This window comes from Carcharhinus amblyrhynchos, chromosome 7 (assembly GCF_965287045.1).
Source record: "Carcharhinus amblyrhynchos chromosome 7, sCarAmb.v2.hapA, whole genome shotgun sequence".
In the NCBI taxonomy this organism is placed as follows: Eukaryota; Metazoa; Chordata; class Chondrichthyes; order Carcharhiniformes; family Carcharhinidae; genus Carcharhinus; species Carcharhinus amblyrhynchos.
The window spans coordinates 96,317,670-96,334,779 of NC_137330.1; the positions used below are offsets into that span (position 1 = coordinate 96,317,670).

Genomic DNA, 17,110 nt, shown 5'->3' on the forward strand with positions numbered 1-17,110 from the left:
GGGCTAGAGGGCCTACTCTTGCTCCTACTTCTTATGTTCTTATGTTATGTTCTTATGTTCTTATAATACATAGACATTGATCAAGCTTGGTTCATGACTGCATGTAACAATGTCCACAGGCATAAATGGCAATGATGCATTAGAGAGAAGGCATCAGTTCTGCATCATTATCTAAATACAAATAAAACGATGCCATAAATATTGACAGGGCAGCTACCAGCAATATTGAGATGCTCAAAGCCATTTTTAAAAGACTGGATTCTGGACATGAGTTCTGTTATCACCATCGTCCAAAAATGCATTAACTTCTCAGCAAGGCTTACATTTTCGGTGTTGAAATAAATTCCATAAACCTACGGCATGTTTTCAGACTCTATATAAATGAGGAGAGACTGAGGGATTTAGGGTTGTTTTCGTTGGAAAGAAGGCGGCTAAGAGGGGATCTTATTGAAACATATAAGATGATTAGAGGTTTAGATAGGGTGGATAGTGATAGCCTTTTTCCTCGGATGGAGAAAGCTAGCACGAGGGGGCATGGCTTTAAATTAAGGGGGGGTAGCTACAGGACGGATGTCAGGGGTAGGTTCTTTACCCAGCGGGTGGTGAGGGATTGGAATGCCCTGCCTGCTGCAGTTGTAAATGCGTCTAGTTTGGGGGCGTTTAAGAGATCTCTGGATAGGTTTATGGACGAAAAGGGATTGGTATAGGCTAGTGGGTCATTGTTTTTGTAACTGGTCGGCGCAACATCGTGGGCTGAAGGGCCTGTTCTGCGCTGTAATGTTCTATGTTCTATGTTCTATATGTTCTATGATTGAAGTTTCTCGTTTCCGCTATCCATTTTATAATAAAATTTTGATTTGCCTTCTTTTAACCCTATAAAAGTACCTAAACAACTCTGTAGGCATCAGTATATCTGCTGTAATAATTTGGTTAATTAACAGTGCATTTAATACCTAATTTGACAGCAGAAAATAATTCCCTAGTTGAAGGATATTTATGTGCATATGTTTGTAGGAATAGGAAGCTTTTAAAAATCTGTTGAAATTAATATTTGAATGACTATAATTCACTGGAACTGCTAAATTGAGACAGTCATTCACCCAGTTTGTATATATCAAAACTGTCATGGTAGAATTAAATTTTCTCTCACCTTTGACAAAAATGTAGCTTAAGGCTAACTTCATACTTTTCAGCTGCATTTTAACTATCATTTACATTTTAAAAGAGATCTATTGATCCAGTGCAGTGCAGTGTGGTGCAACATATTGTACCAAAAGATGGCGAGGCATGAATTTACACCCACAACTTTTAATATGCTGAGCTCCTAATCTTATTTGATCTGCTTTTAGGGAGAAATTGGAGGAGACTTACGTTACCAACCGGGTGTAACAGAAACTGACAAAAAGCCACTCAGGACTGCTCCAGAACACACACAATTGATTTAAAAGCCACATTTTGCAAAGGAATCAGGTGGAAATAATCAGCTTTTCCCCCTCACTTATAGTACTGAGCAATTTTATTTTTAAAAACTTAAAGGGAGAAGCCATCAAAACAATGAGTCGGATTTTAATGAATATTCATTTGCAGTTTACTTGATGTCTCTTGATCGTGGAACATAAGAACATAAGAAATAGGAGCAGGAGTAGGCCATCTAGCCCTTCGAGCCTGCCCCGCCATTCAATAAGATCATGGCTGATCTGTCGTGGCTCAGTTCCACTTTCCCGCCCTCTCCCCATAAATAACTCTCCTCCCAAAACATCTTTAATAAGCTTGCTCTCATGGCCAGTACAATCTAACTAGTGTGCTTGTTCTGACTACAAATTAAGTTAATAAATGAATATTGATAACAAAATGTGTCTGTGACATATTTAAAATAGTAAATGTAACCTAAAATAGTAAAATGTAAATGTAACATGAAAAATTGTTGCTGTTGTAGTAATAAGATTTCAAAAGTAAACTTTCCTTTGTTCCTAACTTTTTGCGCCATAAATCTAATGGGTAGGAAAACCATATTTTGGGAAAAGAAATTACGAAAGAAAAAGAATGATCACATAATGGTACCTATGCAAGCCAAAGTGAAAAATTATGGATGGCTTTCATCCATAAATTGAAAGCAACTACAGAATATGCCAATTAGCATGAGATTGTACAAGGACATACTGCGTCTTCAAAAACAACAATGACTCTATTCAGTTTCTGACAAGCTAAAAATTGTGTAAAACATATCTCCAGCACAAGACACTAAACTTTACCATATTCTGTTATGGAAGCCTCATTATTAACTCCATTCACCTCTTTTTGCATAAAATCCTGAGTAGCTCAAAAAAGCTATCAAAATGAATTTCATGTTGATTGTGCAAGTACCATGATGTGATTCACCTTCAGAAAGTTGAGTTTAGTCAATAATTGACAGTTACACAGGGTGGTAGTGCAATCACTCTTCCTTGTATAATTAAAATAGAATTAATTTTGCAGGGAAAAAAAATTAAAAATCCATCTCTGGTACTTTGAAGATACTAAACATTCCTATCCAAAACATGAACCTATTAGTTCCCTTCACAGATGCTGAATGACCAAAGTGCTTCCAGTTTTTTCTGTATGCTTGTGCTTTTTGCAATTAATAAAGTCTTGCTTCTCTTATGCAGAACAAAACAGTCTTGAAACTATTGTTTTTTGAATTTTAAAAGAGTTGCATTTGTATAGCACCTTCCATGACCTCAGGGTGGTCGCAAAGTGATTTCTAACCATTTAAGTACTCCTGAAGTGTAGTTACTCTTGTGACTTAGGAAATGTGCAAGTACTTACACTCAGTAAACTCCCACAGATCAGTAGTGCGATATTGATCAGGTCATTCTTTTTATTGAAGTTGGTTGAACAATAAATACTGAGGAGGCGGTCAAAAGAACTTGCCTGCTCTTCTTTGAAGACTGTCATGGAATCCTTCACGCTCATCTGAGAGAGCAGATGGAGCCTTGGTTTATCATATCCAAAGGAATGCAGTTCTGACAATGCAGCAGTCCCTCAGTACTCAACTGCAGTGCCAATTTAAGCTTTGTGCTCAAATCTTGAGTGACAACATCTGACTGTGTTTAAGCTTTCTCAATCTTAAATCTCCCATTTAACTTTCAACCCATCCACAATCCTTTCTCTGTTACGCTAGGATATATTCCACAAACGCAGATCACAAGCAATGTCTTAAAACTACTGCTGTTACCTCTGGGCTTACACCAAATTATTTTTAAAAATCAATGATATTTGCAACCACAGGAGCAACACTTTGAAACGCTTAGCAGTAATTTAATGTGCAAGTGCCAATTAGGTAGAATGCAGCAGGAAGAAACTAGCAGAGTTTGCATCACATTCAACGTGCCAGACAGTGCAGCAAATTATGAAACAGATTACGTCATACAACATAGTCTGACCTTTTAACAGATATATAAACCATTACTGCACAGAAACATCTGACCTTCAACTGCAAAACAACAGCTACAAATGTTTATGAATTTGAAATCCTGACACACAACCGCACTAAACTTAATGCTCAAAACCTTTAATTGTTATCGCTCTATGACCTTTACAGAATCAAACTGACTTCATAACAAAGATGTTTGTCTTTCTTGCTACAATTATTACTTCAGGATTGGACTGTATTTCTGAGTCATTTCTAAACCCCACAACAGAAGCATTTACAAAAAATTGTTACCAAGCAAAGTCAACATATCCCACTACATTTCTACTGTGTCAACCACAGATTATTTGCAAATAGGAACCTGCAAAATTTGAATAAGTTCGAAGTGAAAATGAGAAAAAATTATTCCAATGAATACCAAATATATTAACTAAGAAATCTGCCAGTTGTAAGAAGAGATACATCTCTAAACAAAATATGGGATTTAATTGGGAAATACATTTTACAGTTTTGTATACAAGTTCTAAATTCAATTGTGACATAGTACACATAGGTTTCTTTCTCAAATTTGGTTTTCATTAGGTGAAGTATAAACTATGGTTGATGTGGTACGGTGAGAATGGGTGGTTTTTCTACACAATGTGGTGGGACAGATTTAATGATATGGGTGGGCTAAGGTTAATTTTTGGTTCACGGAAAAACTTAAAGTTCAGTCACTTCTCGTATATCACTTGGTTTAGGTTTCCGAATCTGAAAATTTTACGGGACATAAGATGCACTGTTTGACCCATTATACCTGGGGTGCAATCTGAGGATTATCTACATATTCCCCTTCACTTCCTCTTTCCCAATACCTTTTTGTTAATTTTTCCAAATATTTATGCACCTTTTTCTGCAAACTATGATGGATTCTCCTTCTACACTTGCTGGTGTAAGCTCAGCTAATGTTTTGGAGACCTGGGTTTGAATCCCATCACAGCAGATGGTGGAATTTGAATTCAATAAAAAATACCTGGAATTAAAAATCTACTGATGACCATGAAACCATTGTCGATTGTCAGAAAAACCCATCTGGCTCACTCATGTCGTTTAGGGAAGAAAATTTGCCCCCATTGCCTGGACTAGCTTACATGTTACTCCAGAGCTACAGCAATGTGGTTGACTCTCAACTTCCCTCTGAATTGGCCTAGCAAGCCACTTAGCTGGCAAGAAGGCAGCTCACTATCTGTTTCTCATGGGCAGCTAGGGATGGGCAAAATATGCTGGCAAGCCACCTATACCAATGTCTTGCGAATGAACAAAATCCATAATTATTTTATCTAATTGCTCCATTTTCTTTCACAATCTTCAATTCCTTAACTGTAAAAAAAAGAAAAGATCTTATCCAGTATCCATGATATTTCTTAATCTTCCAAAAGATTCCCTTTCTCATTCCTAATCAACTATACCCTTTCTTTATTTCCAACACTGGCATTGCACCTTCAGAGAAATATCTCCCAAAGCACTTCATAGGAGCATCAAAGAAAATCTAATACTGAAATATCAGGGCAGATCACGAAAAGCTTGGCCAAACAGTTAGGTTTTAAGGAACGTGTAAAAGGAATTAAAAAGGACAGAGAGGCAGAGGGAGCAAGTTCTGGAACTTTGGGCTTCAGCAGCTGAAGGCATAACTGCCAATGTTGCAATTAAAATTGGAAATGTTCACAGGGCCAAAATTGGAGCAGAAGGTTGTACAGATTAGAGCAGATTACAAACATAGAGTAGGACAATTTGTAAACAAGGATGAGAATTTTAAAATTGAGGCATTTTATTGCCTTGCAATACTGCATTGCAGGACTGGGAGCAATGAAGCTCAGCAAGCACAAAGGTGATGAACAAAAGGGGGCAGCAGAGTTTTAGTTGAACTTAAGGTCTTGGCAGGTGGTGAAAGGGAAACTGGCCAGGATTATCTGGAAGAGCCAAAACCGAAGGCAAAAAGGCATGAATAAGAATTTCAGCAGCAGATGATCTTAGGCAGGGACAAACACAGGCAATGTTATAGAGATAGAAGTGAAGGATATCTAGTCAGAAACTCATCTCGGGATCCAATAAAAAACCTTGGTTGTGAACAGTTAGATTCAACCTCAAATGATTACCAAGCAGAGAGAGTTGGTAGCTAGGAAATGGAGTTTGTAATGGAGACTGAAAACAGTGGCTTTGGTCTGAACAAAGTTTATCTGAGGAAATTGCTTGCCTGGCATTCAGTACAAAATGAACAGAAATCAGACAACTTAGGGATAGTGGAAGACTATTCTTTCACTTCTGTTTCTAAAATTCTTTACTCTTTTCCTTAATGTTACTGCCAATTTTAACACCGTTTAGGCTTTTGCACCCTTCTCTTACTTCCCCCTTATATTTTCTATTTTTTTTCCATTTCGTTTGTATTTGGCATACATGTTTTAAAAGCTGATAGGTTAAAAGAGAGAAAGAGGCAACAAGTGTTATGAATGAATAAGAATGAATTATAAATTGGAAGTTATGTATGTTATTGATGAGAAAATCTGCAAACTGCCATTGCTTTGGAACATTCTTCACATGTGGTACAGATTACTTTTTAAAGCCATTTAAATCGTTGTGAAGCTATTGGTCCTTTACGTTGTGACATGTTTTGCACAACTCACCATGTAATATTTCAGATTGTCAGCTCTTCTTCGTGGGAAGGAAACAAATATGAAGAAGTGACTTCCAGCTGACCCTTTTCAGTGCATTTCATGTTTCAATATTCCAATTGCCATGCGCCACTGCTGCGCAATGCCTGCGTTGATTTCTTCTGCTGCATGAGTGCATCAATGCCAGATGCTGAGTTCAGCTCTGACCTCTGATGACATTTTGTGTTTTTTCATGTTTAGTGGCCTCCCGGCAGGTAGGTTTTTTTTTTGGACATTTCACAAGATATTAGGTTTCCAAAATTAACTCACAAGATTAAAAAGCCAAAGAGGATCACATGCTGAGGCCACAATACTGTTGGAACGAAACTCTTTCACGCCAGTTAGCACTGAAGTCAAGGAAAGCTGTACCTGACACCCAGCAAAGATGCATTGTTGCCCAGCAAAAGAACACAGTATCACAGTAACAAAGATCTTTATGATTGATACAGCTGTGAGAATGTTAATAACTAAAATATCTTACAAAAGACAGGTAAAATTAAATTGTACATGTTTAAAACTGGTAATACTGGAAAGAGTTCAACTGTTATTTTCAGCTACTTTATTGCAATACTCCTTTAAACAGATATCCTACCTTGTTTGTCTCAACTGCTATGTTTAAACAGATGTGCATGACCATCATCTAATTGAATACAGTAACATAACTAATTTTATTAGCCAATTTAATATAAATTTTTGGATACTTCAGAATTTTTGTATATTTGTAATTGATTTTGCGCAACTAATTAAACATAATTGAGAATTAATACGTGACAGAATTTGAAAAACAACAGAGCCGGGGAGAAATTGAACTTGCGCCAATTTCTGGTGTGAAATGTTCAGCTTAAAGCAAAACTTTAAGCTTAACAGCATTAACTTGTTTGTGCCCTGTTCAAAATCAGGCCTCATCTTCATGAAACTGGCTAGCCTCAGCTGCCAATTGGATTAGGTGGGGGAGGGATGTTCCCAGGTTAACCCTTGTTGATGATGTGCTTAACATAAACAAAACTTAATTTAAAGTCGCATACCTTCTTATACATAGCCTCTATAGTGATTTTAAGGCTTGCTGGTTAGGCCACAGAACACCCGGGACAACTGGGATGCAGCATGCATGGCATGTGCTTCGCCTTGTTTGCTTTGCCAGTTTTGCACCTCTGTTAGGACCCTGACTTGCATATTCAAAGCAGCAAAAGTCTTGCATGCTTGCAATTTGGCAGCTGACACGTTTCATGGGATGGTCAGACATGAAAGGTAATTCAATTTGTTACCCAAAAATTAGACTGAATTTCCTCCACAACAAGCTGATCTCAAAGGTGCAGAGGGACCTCGGGGTCCTTGTGCATGAGTCGCAAAAACCCAGCTTGCAGGTGCAGCAGGCGGTCAGGAAGGCGAATGGGATGCTGGCCTTCATAGCGAGGGGGATTGAATATAAAAGTAGGGAGGTCTTGCTGCGGCTGTATAGGGCATTGGTGAGGCCAAAGCTGGAGTACTGTGTGCAGTTTTGGGCGCCGTACTTACGCAAGGATATTTTGGCCTTGGAGGGAGTGCAGAGGAGATTTACTAGGCTGATGCCGGAGTTGAGGGGGTTGAGCTATGAGGAGAGGCTGAATAAACTAGGCTTGTACTCGTTAGAGTTTAGAAGAATGAGGGGAGATCTCATTGAGACGTATAAGATGATGAATGGGATGGATAGGATAGAGGTGGAAAGACTCTTCCTGCTCAGAAAGGACAGTAGGACTAGGGGGCACAGCCTCAAGATAAAGGGGGGGGCGGTTTAGAACGGAGTTGAGGAGGAACTTCTTCACTCAAAGGGTGGTGAATCTCTGGAATTCTCTGCCCGTTGAAGTGGTGGAGGCTACCTCGCTAAATATTTTTAAGACGCGGGTTGATGGGTTTTTGATAAGCGAGGGGATTAAGGGTTATGGGGAGAGGGCGGGAATGTGGAACTGAGACATGACAGATCAGCCATGATCTTATTGAATGGCGGGGCAGGCTCGAAGGGCCAGATGGCCTACTCCTGCTCCTATTTCTTATGTTCTTATGTTCTTCTTCACAACAAGACAGAATGTATTGAAATATAGAAAGCAGCAACGTTCAAGCTGTGAAGCAAGGAAATTCTAACAGTGAAAGCTAAAATGCAGTTTTACAATGAGTGCCTGTCATTAAATACCTCAGTCCAAAGCTACTAGTCTGGACTTACTATTAATAACAACTGAGGCTGTTATTAAGGAATAAATCAGACAGCAACCTCTGAAATACACACATTGTTATGATGATGGATGAAAAAAACAAGGAATTATACACAAAAATATCAAACTTTAAAAAAAATCCAAGTTTTATATTTTAAAATGGACACTGACCCTGGAGATGGTTGAGAGTAAACAACTATCCACTGACAGGAATAGCTGCAGGGTTTTTGCTAAGGCGTAATGGAAACCTTCCCTGCACTTCTAGACAAAATACTTGTAAAACCATCAAAAGACTGGTTAACATCCCTGGTAAAGACAAAGAAACATAATGATGATTCCATCTCAAGGCCTTGGGTATAATTGCCTAGATGAGACTAATGAATCTTGGGTGTCCAGTTCGAGTATGCATAAGAGGAGGTTAAAAGCTTGCTTGCTACTGGTCTGCTGGGGCCTATCTACTATTTGAAACATCAGCTGGAAATTTGCCAACTAAAGGTGAAACAGTCCTGCAAAGTAACCATTTTTTGCAGGAACACCTAAAATTCTCAAAAGCCAGCAGAAACATCACAGCTGCAAAAAGGACCAAACCCCCTCTACAAACCACGGAAGGCCTGAAACGAAGAATCAACTATCCAGTAGCAGAAGAAGCCACAATGCTCATCATCTACTCCTCACAACTCAAGGACTGTTCCATTTATTTATCTTTACTTACTATTGAACTCAATAGGTTGATGAGCATTGTGGCTGATAGGAATTGATTCCAATAGTTGACTTCTGCTGGTGGATAGTTGATTTTTTGGTTCAGATCTTCTGTGGTTTGGAAGTGGGGTTTTGATTCTTTCTACAGCTCTGATGTTTCTGCTGGCTGGTCGACTTCTACTTTCCGAAAGAGAGAGTTTTAGATGTCCCTGCAAAAGATGGCAACTAGACTCAATACCGACTTCTAGTCAGCATGAATGTCGATGCATGTGTTTTACCATATCTCCTTAGAGTTAATAAACTTACCCTCTCTGATCCAGAACCTGATCACGGCCAGCAGAGCAGACAGGGAGACTTGCAATGGATTTGATACCCAGCAACAATCCCATTTTGGCTCTCACACCATCGGGAATCCTGCCTGCAGCTAGTGGCCCTGGAAAATCAGCCCCCTTCCCCATGATTTTCTTAGGTACTGGATAGGTAGAGCAGGTTGTTATGAGTGCATCTGTGGAAGCTGACCACATTAATGCCAAGGCAGATTATGTACCTGCAAGGGATCATTCAAATCTCCATAAGCAACAGTGAAGGTAGGAAGAAAAGCCTTTGCTGGAGATGTTCTGGTTATGATTGCATAAATGCGAGTGGAACCAAACAGATACACTCCTACTCAGCTGGTCAGTGGTGAAGGTGCACTGGAGGAATTTGAAGATGCAAGTAATACTGATTTAAGCAATGAAAACATCACACAAATCTGAATAGATTTGCAAACAGGTAGAAACTTCGAAAGCACTTTCAGCACAAAGCATTGCTCCATTTGTATACTTGTTAACTATACCTTAGACTTTCCATTACTCTCCCAAGCATGCCACTTCAAATTGGCATTCATACTAAAAACATTTTGGAATGATTCAATTTGTTTGCTAGCAAGCTGGACAAAGTTAATGCTGGTTAGCTGCAAAAGACATAGCCAAGAGTAACTTTTCCAGATTGGACAACTTATTGATCTCAATTTTGAAGGCTCTCTCTTAGAATGAATGTAGAATATTTCATTAGGGATTTTGTAATTTGAAAAACTTGCACTGAAAAATACACAGCTAAAGTCATTGGGAATCAGTGTTTCTTTAAACATTAATAAGGTTATCTTCACAATGTTGTTTTTATTTTTAAAAACTATGTTCATATCCTATCAAAATGCAGCTGACAAATGTTAACAACAGAATCTATTATGCTTTATTTTAAAGTGAAATTAAGTTAATCAAAAGTCGTATCGTTGCACTTTTCTATACGAGACTAAAACTCTTTAAAGGAAAACTATTTTCACCCAGTACAGTGCTATCAAAATAATAAAGAATCCTTTGAATTGAAGTTCCCACGCAATCAAACGAATATTGTTTCCATTAGTAGCAGTTATTGGAGTGCAAGTTCTTTTCAACCAACAACTGCTTCTTTTGGATTTTAAATGATGAAAAGGCCCATGTCAAATTTTATGAACTGTACGGCTGTGGTGTCATTTGTTCATAGTTCAATAACCTTCAATTTTTTAACCTTTTATATAACTAATCAATTGGAAATGCAGAAACACAATTACACCGCCCTATTTTTGGAATTGACTTTCATGAAAATGCATGTAATGGAACAAGCAAAAAAACATTTTCTAAATGAAAACGTTTAGGTTATTTTGAATTAATGTAGTGCCATGAAGCAAACAAAATAACTTGTTCTTTTTCATTTCAACCATGGTTGCTGTGATTGGATAGCCAAATGTACTGGAACAACATGCTTGCACACGTAATTCTTCTGCTAAACCTTGCAATGGCATGAAAAGTTTCTTTAAAAATCAATCCTTTCTGCAATAAAAACATTTTCTCTCCTTCCTCAACTCCATAACCCTATGGCATTCACAATCCTCAGGAGGCTGGCAGGCAACATGTTCTCACTTATGGAAACCCACTTGTGGTGCACAAAGGCACCCCTCCTTAATGATTCACTCTTTTCGCCCACATTGTAGTTCATCTTTTTGCGGGGTGCATAACTTACGCATTGCTGCAAATCTCAACTCAGGTCAGCAATTTACCTAAAGGGGAGATTGGGTGCCACACCGCATACTGAGATACTCTCAGTCTACCAAGTTGTCAATCATCAAAAGCAATATCTGCAATATTTAGGATAAATACATTCTTCAGCCCCACTTTCTCATGGTTCCTGAACAATGGTCTGTGATTTAAAATGGAAGTGAGAATCTGTGTAATGGCATATGAATTTTTTTGTGGAAATTTTTGAACACATCATTTCTTGGGAAATGACATGTTGTGAAATTGATGAGGGTACCAACTAACCGAGCCAAGCAACACCAATTACCTTGAACCTTTTGCTTTGTATATGCCAACCCTTTATTCATGCTGCTACATAGGTATAATGTATACATTGAGATCACTTGCCTAATCATGTCTACTATTCATTCTTTTCTTATTAACCCAGAATTATATTTAGCCATTTAATGTCTAGTAGTTGACAAACTGGACAATATTGGCCCAAACAAAAACTGGGACACTAACTTTTAGCACAATTTGCAATTTTCTTATACCTGACATTTAAGTCACTGAAACTGTTTTAAATCTTGCATTGTTGTGCACAACCGGATAAACATCCGTGAACAAAGTTGGGTCTTCAATTCGATGAAATGTTTCTGCACAGTGAACTGGCACCACTCATAGTTCAAGTAACCAGAAGATTCCTCTCTCATGATAACGTATTTTGAGACAACTTTGAAGAAGATGTTTTTCCGGTGTATCTTTAAAAAACATACTTTTAAAAACTATTAAGTATCAGTTTGAACCTCTGCCACTTTGACAACTATCATTTAAATGATGAATTCTGGCAACGTTTCAGAAGTCAGACTAAAAATTAGAAAATAAAATCTCCCACTAATGTACAAAATAAAGAAGATATGGGGTGAGATTTTCTGCTTCTGTCATTGCTAACATGTAATTTTAGATTTATGAAAACACACACATGGAAAATAAGGGTTAGTGTGCATCACAGGGAATTCTGGAGATGGTATAGATTCCCAAAAAATGTAGTTCACACTGTCGCAAAAAGGACTGAATAAATATTTCAGAATACAATTGAAGGCATCGATACAGACCTGCAGAATTTCAGGATAATTATATCACTCAAACCTCAGATGTATGTTTGTTGAATACAATTGATCAAAGTTGTGGGACTCCAAGTTATGTATTAGGAGTGGGAATCGGCCCCATTGAGTTTGCTCTCCATTCAGTAAGATTGAAGCTGATCTGAGATTGTAACTTCCTGCATACCCCCAAAAACCCCCTTATCAGGATTTATCTACCTCATCAAAGACTCGACTTTCACTGCCTTTTGAGAAAAAGAGATTCAAAGACTCATTACCCTCAGAGAAAACATTTCATCTCATTACTGTCTTAAAAGGATAATCTTTTTTTTAAAAAGGATGTACTGTTGTTTTGCTAATTTAATATCAGGGACTAAGAAGAAATTCCACAAAGCTTTATCATCAAGTTTTTAACAACAATTAGATATCTCCATTAAGGCATTACATGCCCAAAGGACTCCACACATCCTGGACATACTCTCTTCCACCTTCTTCCATTGGGAAAAAGATACAAAAGTCTGAGGACACTACCTCGTATTAAGTTGGTCTTTCCCTATACCCTAGCCAAGACTGTAACACTAAATTCTGCATTCTCTCCTTTCCTTCCCTATGTATGCTATGTTTTGTCTGTTTAGCACGTAAGATAAATACTTTTCATTGTATATACTAATAAATGTGACAATAGTAAATCAAATCAAAATGAACAAAGGGACAAATCATGGAATCATAGAATGCACACAGTGCCAAAAGGCCATTTGGCCCATCGAGTCCCACAACATTGCTTGTAGTTGATTCTAATTGATTGGGTAGATTCATTAAAAATACTACATTGTGCTCAAATTAAAATATTGCCATCATTAGGAAACATAAACATTCCAATATAAAATGTATATATAATGTGTATGTGTGTGTGTGTGTGTGTGTGTGTGTGTGTGTGTTGGGTGGGGGGGGGGGGGGGGCAGTGGTGTTACTGACTGAGCCTTTTTTTCATTCTACATCTTCTAATATTATTCTGAGCGCATCAAAGAACTTATCAGTTTTAACAATATACAAATGAAATGAATTAACATATGACTCCACCATTAATCATTCTTCTGCTGTCTTCACTACGCTATATACCAGTTTCAAGCTAAAGAAGTGACTTGCTCTCAGTTCTCTGCCTATCTAATTGATCTATGTTGGGTGAGCGATAGGAGCACAGTAACTGACATGCTAATCACTTAGCTCTTGATGAAAATGATTATCCTGTAGTTCCGACTTAATGCTGCACTATGCATTACAAAAGTATGTTAACACTTGGACTCATTCTTAATTCAAGCATTCAGTACAATTGCCATCACCAGTCCCAATTAATGTGAAACCTTATTTCAAATTCCTCCCAAGACTTATTTTTCAAAAGAACCATCTTGGCTCATTGTTAAAAATTATACACTTATCAAAAATCAGCTCGAGATAAGTACAGGATTTGGTTAGAGCAATAAAGTTTTTTTTGACTGGAAACATAAGAGTTAATTTCTCTAGAAACAATGCTCATGGAATGATCATTCTTAGGTGTCACTCAGTTGAAAAGAGATCATGGTCAGGCGAGATCTCTGCAATAGTGGGAGAGCAATTGGCTAAATACTCAAAACAATTAACCTTGCTTCCAATATGTCTTTGGATTTTCAGTTAACCTTGCCTAATTGAGGAGCTTGCTTGCTGAAGTATGAAAGGTACTTAGTGTGGAAGTAAAACAGAAGTTACTTTAGTGAATCCTTCATTGTCAGTCCTGAACATACTGTACTTGTGTTGGTTATAGAAACCCTTAGAAAGTGCAAGGTAACTTAAGGGTGGTCTTTTACTCCATGGCTTATACAAATGTTACACACCATTCCACATTTTATATTAAGATGAACTTTGATGCTATATTAATTATCCTCTAAAGTTAACTTCTGAAAAAGTGTATGGCAGGTAAGTTTTTGAGAGAAGCCATTGCTCTAGGTGGTTGAGAGAAAAGGTAGATCAATGCTGACTTCAAACTTACATCCTTGAGTAATTTGAGACATCATGAACACTTAAGGCAAAAAAAGGAAGAGATGAAAAAGAAGAAAAAGAACTGTTTGGTATGCCCCATCTAGCCTGGTACTTTCTCCTTGTCAGGGTTTATATATTTTTGCTGTATAAGTAGTGTGGTATAAATATCCAAATTTTGATTAAATTAAATATGCCCACAATTTTTTTTGCACTTGATTTTGATTGATTGAGTAGATTCATTTAAAATACTATTCTGTGCTTAAAGTAAAATACTGACATCATTTGGAAACAAACATTCCAATATAAAACAGAAAATGTTGGAAATACTCTATAGATCTGACAGCATCTGTGGTGAGAGAAACAGAGTTAACACTTCAAATTGAATATGACTTCTTCAGAACTGAAAGAAGGTAGAAATGTGATGTGTTTTATGCTGTTGAAAGGAGGGTTGGGGGAGCAAGGGGAAAAGAGTCCATGGAATAATGTAGAGGGCGAGTGAGATTAAACCAGAAAGATGTCATGCAACAAAAGACACAGCAATGGTTGTAACAAAGAACCAAAACATTTGTCCCAGAGTGAATGTGAATGTGAATGATAGAATAGTGAGCAGCTCTGTCTGACAGCAAAAACATGAACAAGAAGATTAGGACAAGCACATGGAAAAAAAGAATTGAAATGAGGGACAGATTTCAAGGTCTAAATTGTTTCTGTTTTTCTTCTGAAGAGACTACCAAAAATTGCTAATGTTGAATTTATTTATTCACCATAGCACAGTATTGGGAAAAGTTTTTAAGGAGCAATGACCGTGCCTCGATTAAATCTCACTGGCTACAATACTGCACAAAGCTATGGTCTGAAATTGCTGAATGCCATATTGAATCTAGAAGCCAAAAGATGCCTGAGCGGAAGGTGAAAGCTGTTCGTCCAGCTCATCTTGAGCTTCAATGGAACAGTGCAGCAGGCAAGAACAGAAATGAGGATGAGAACAAGGTGATGAATTAAAACGGCAAGCAACTAAATTCATAAGGTCATGCTTGCAGACTGAAAGGGTGATTCATAAAATGGAATCCATGTGACATGGTGTCGCTGGCTGGACAGTATTTATTGCCCATCCCTAGTTCCGCTTGGAAGGCATTTCAGAGTCAACTACATTGCTGTGGCTCTGGAGGACAGACCAGGTAAAGACAGCAGATTTCCTTCCCTATAGGACATTAGTGAACCAAATGGGTTTTTCTGAAATCAACTATGGTCATCAGTAAATTCTTAATTCCAGATATCTTTTATTGAGTTCAAATTCCACCAGCTACCACAGTAGATGGGGGAATTTGAACTCGGGTCTCCAGAACATTAGCTGAGCTTCTGGATTAATAGTCTAGCGATTATATCACAAGGCTATCACCTCCCTTATTCCAATAGAAATATTTCTTATTTGGTGGAGTATTTAACAGTTGAACTAACATGGAAATGTTAACGGCCCCAAATTGAAACTTACAATTTGCTAAGTGATGTGGAATAGGTCAGCAGATTGCTGTCCATTCTTTTGTCGGTTAGGCAAGACTTTTACTATTGGCCATGTTCTGAAGGCTTGCTGTCAAAACATAGCGATGTAATGCTGGACCTAATCTCTCATCGGCATTTAAAGTTAAATATTTTCTGCTTGTCAAATTAAAGGTGATCACTCCTTGCAGATGAAAAAGGTTTCCAATTTTTCCCACTCAATGTCAGCACTAAACCACTTCAAGAACAACATATTAGATAAAATGCAGAAAAAAAATCACCTCTGTTCCAATAATGTGTCTTAATCCTAAAAGTGAACAGCAATTCCTACCACATTGTTGAGATATATTTATATTAACCATTCCTATGGTTCCTGTGAGTAGGACTCACTAAACTCTGAATTGATACCATTGAAAACTTGCATCCCAACTTTCTCTTGTCAAATTCAAACAAATTCTACTTGAATTTCATCAGAATTTAACAGTGATAGCTGCTATTTTATTGCATCAGTGATGCCTAAATGTCAATTTCAATATCAATTTGGATATGCTGGCAAAAACCAAATTCTAAGGACTTAGATTTACAGATTTAAAAACATTGTGACTAAACATTTTGATGAACTTATCTATAATTACTACATTCACTGATGGAACATCACAGCACTCATGAACTCCAAATCTTTTATTTAATCATCATCTTGAGGATTTTTAAAAATTAATGTATGGGATATGAGCGTCACTGGCTAGGCCAGTATGTATTGTCCATCTTTATTGCCCGTGAGACGGTGGTGGTGGACTGACTACTTGAATTGCTGCTGTCCCTGTGGCGGAGGTACTCCGATGGTGCTAGTATGGAGGGCATTCCAGGATCTTGACTCAGTGACAGTGAAGGAACGGCAATATATTTCCAAGTCAGGAGGGTGACTTGGAGTGAAACCTCCAGGTGGTGGTGCTCTCATGTATCTGCTACCCTTGTTCATCCAGATGATAGCAGCCATGGATTTGGAAGTTGAAAGTAAAAGTTTATTAATTAGTCACAAGTAAGGCTTACATTAACACTCAATGAAGTTACTGTGAAGGTGCTGCCTCATAAGTCTTGGTGAGTTCCTGTAGTGCATCTTGTACGTGATACACACTGCGGCCATTATTCATTGGTGGGCAGTCTTTGGGAAGTTAGGAGGTGAGTTACTCACTGCAGGATTCCTTGCCTCTGAGAACTCTTGCCCACAATATATTTATATGGTTAGTTCAGTTCGGTTTCTGGTCAATTGTAATCTCTGTGGGGTCGTGGGATATTCAGTGATAGTAATGCTATTCAATGTCAAGGGATAATGGGTAGATTAATTCCTGTTGGAGTTAGTCATTGCCCTGTCATTTGTGTGGTGTGAATGTTACTTGCCACATTGTCAGGACAAAACTGGATATTGTTTAGAACTGGCTGCATTTGGACATGTATTGCTTCATTATCTCAGGAGTCACAAATAGTT

General features: G+C 37.9%; 1 protein-coding gene and 1 pseudogene across 1 annotated transcript in view; both read right to left on the minus strand.

Annotated features, from left to right (window-relative positions):
* The window catches only part of ascc3 (activating signal cointegrator 1 complex subunit 3), a 522,713-nt gene that overhangs the window by 257,148 nt on the left and 248,455 nt on the right, over positions 1–17,110 (minus strand). The window lies entirely within an intron of this gene.
* Positions 14,843–14,975, minus strand: LOC145345820 (U4 spliceosomal RNA; annotated as a pseudogene).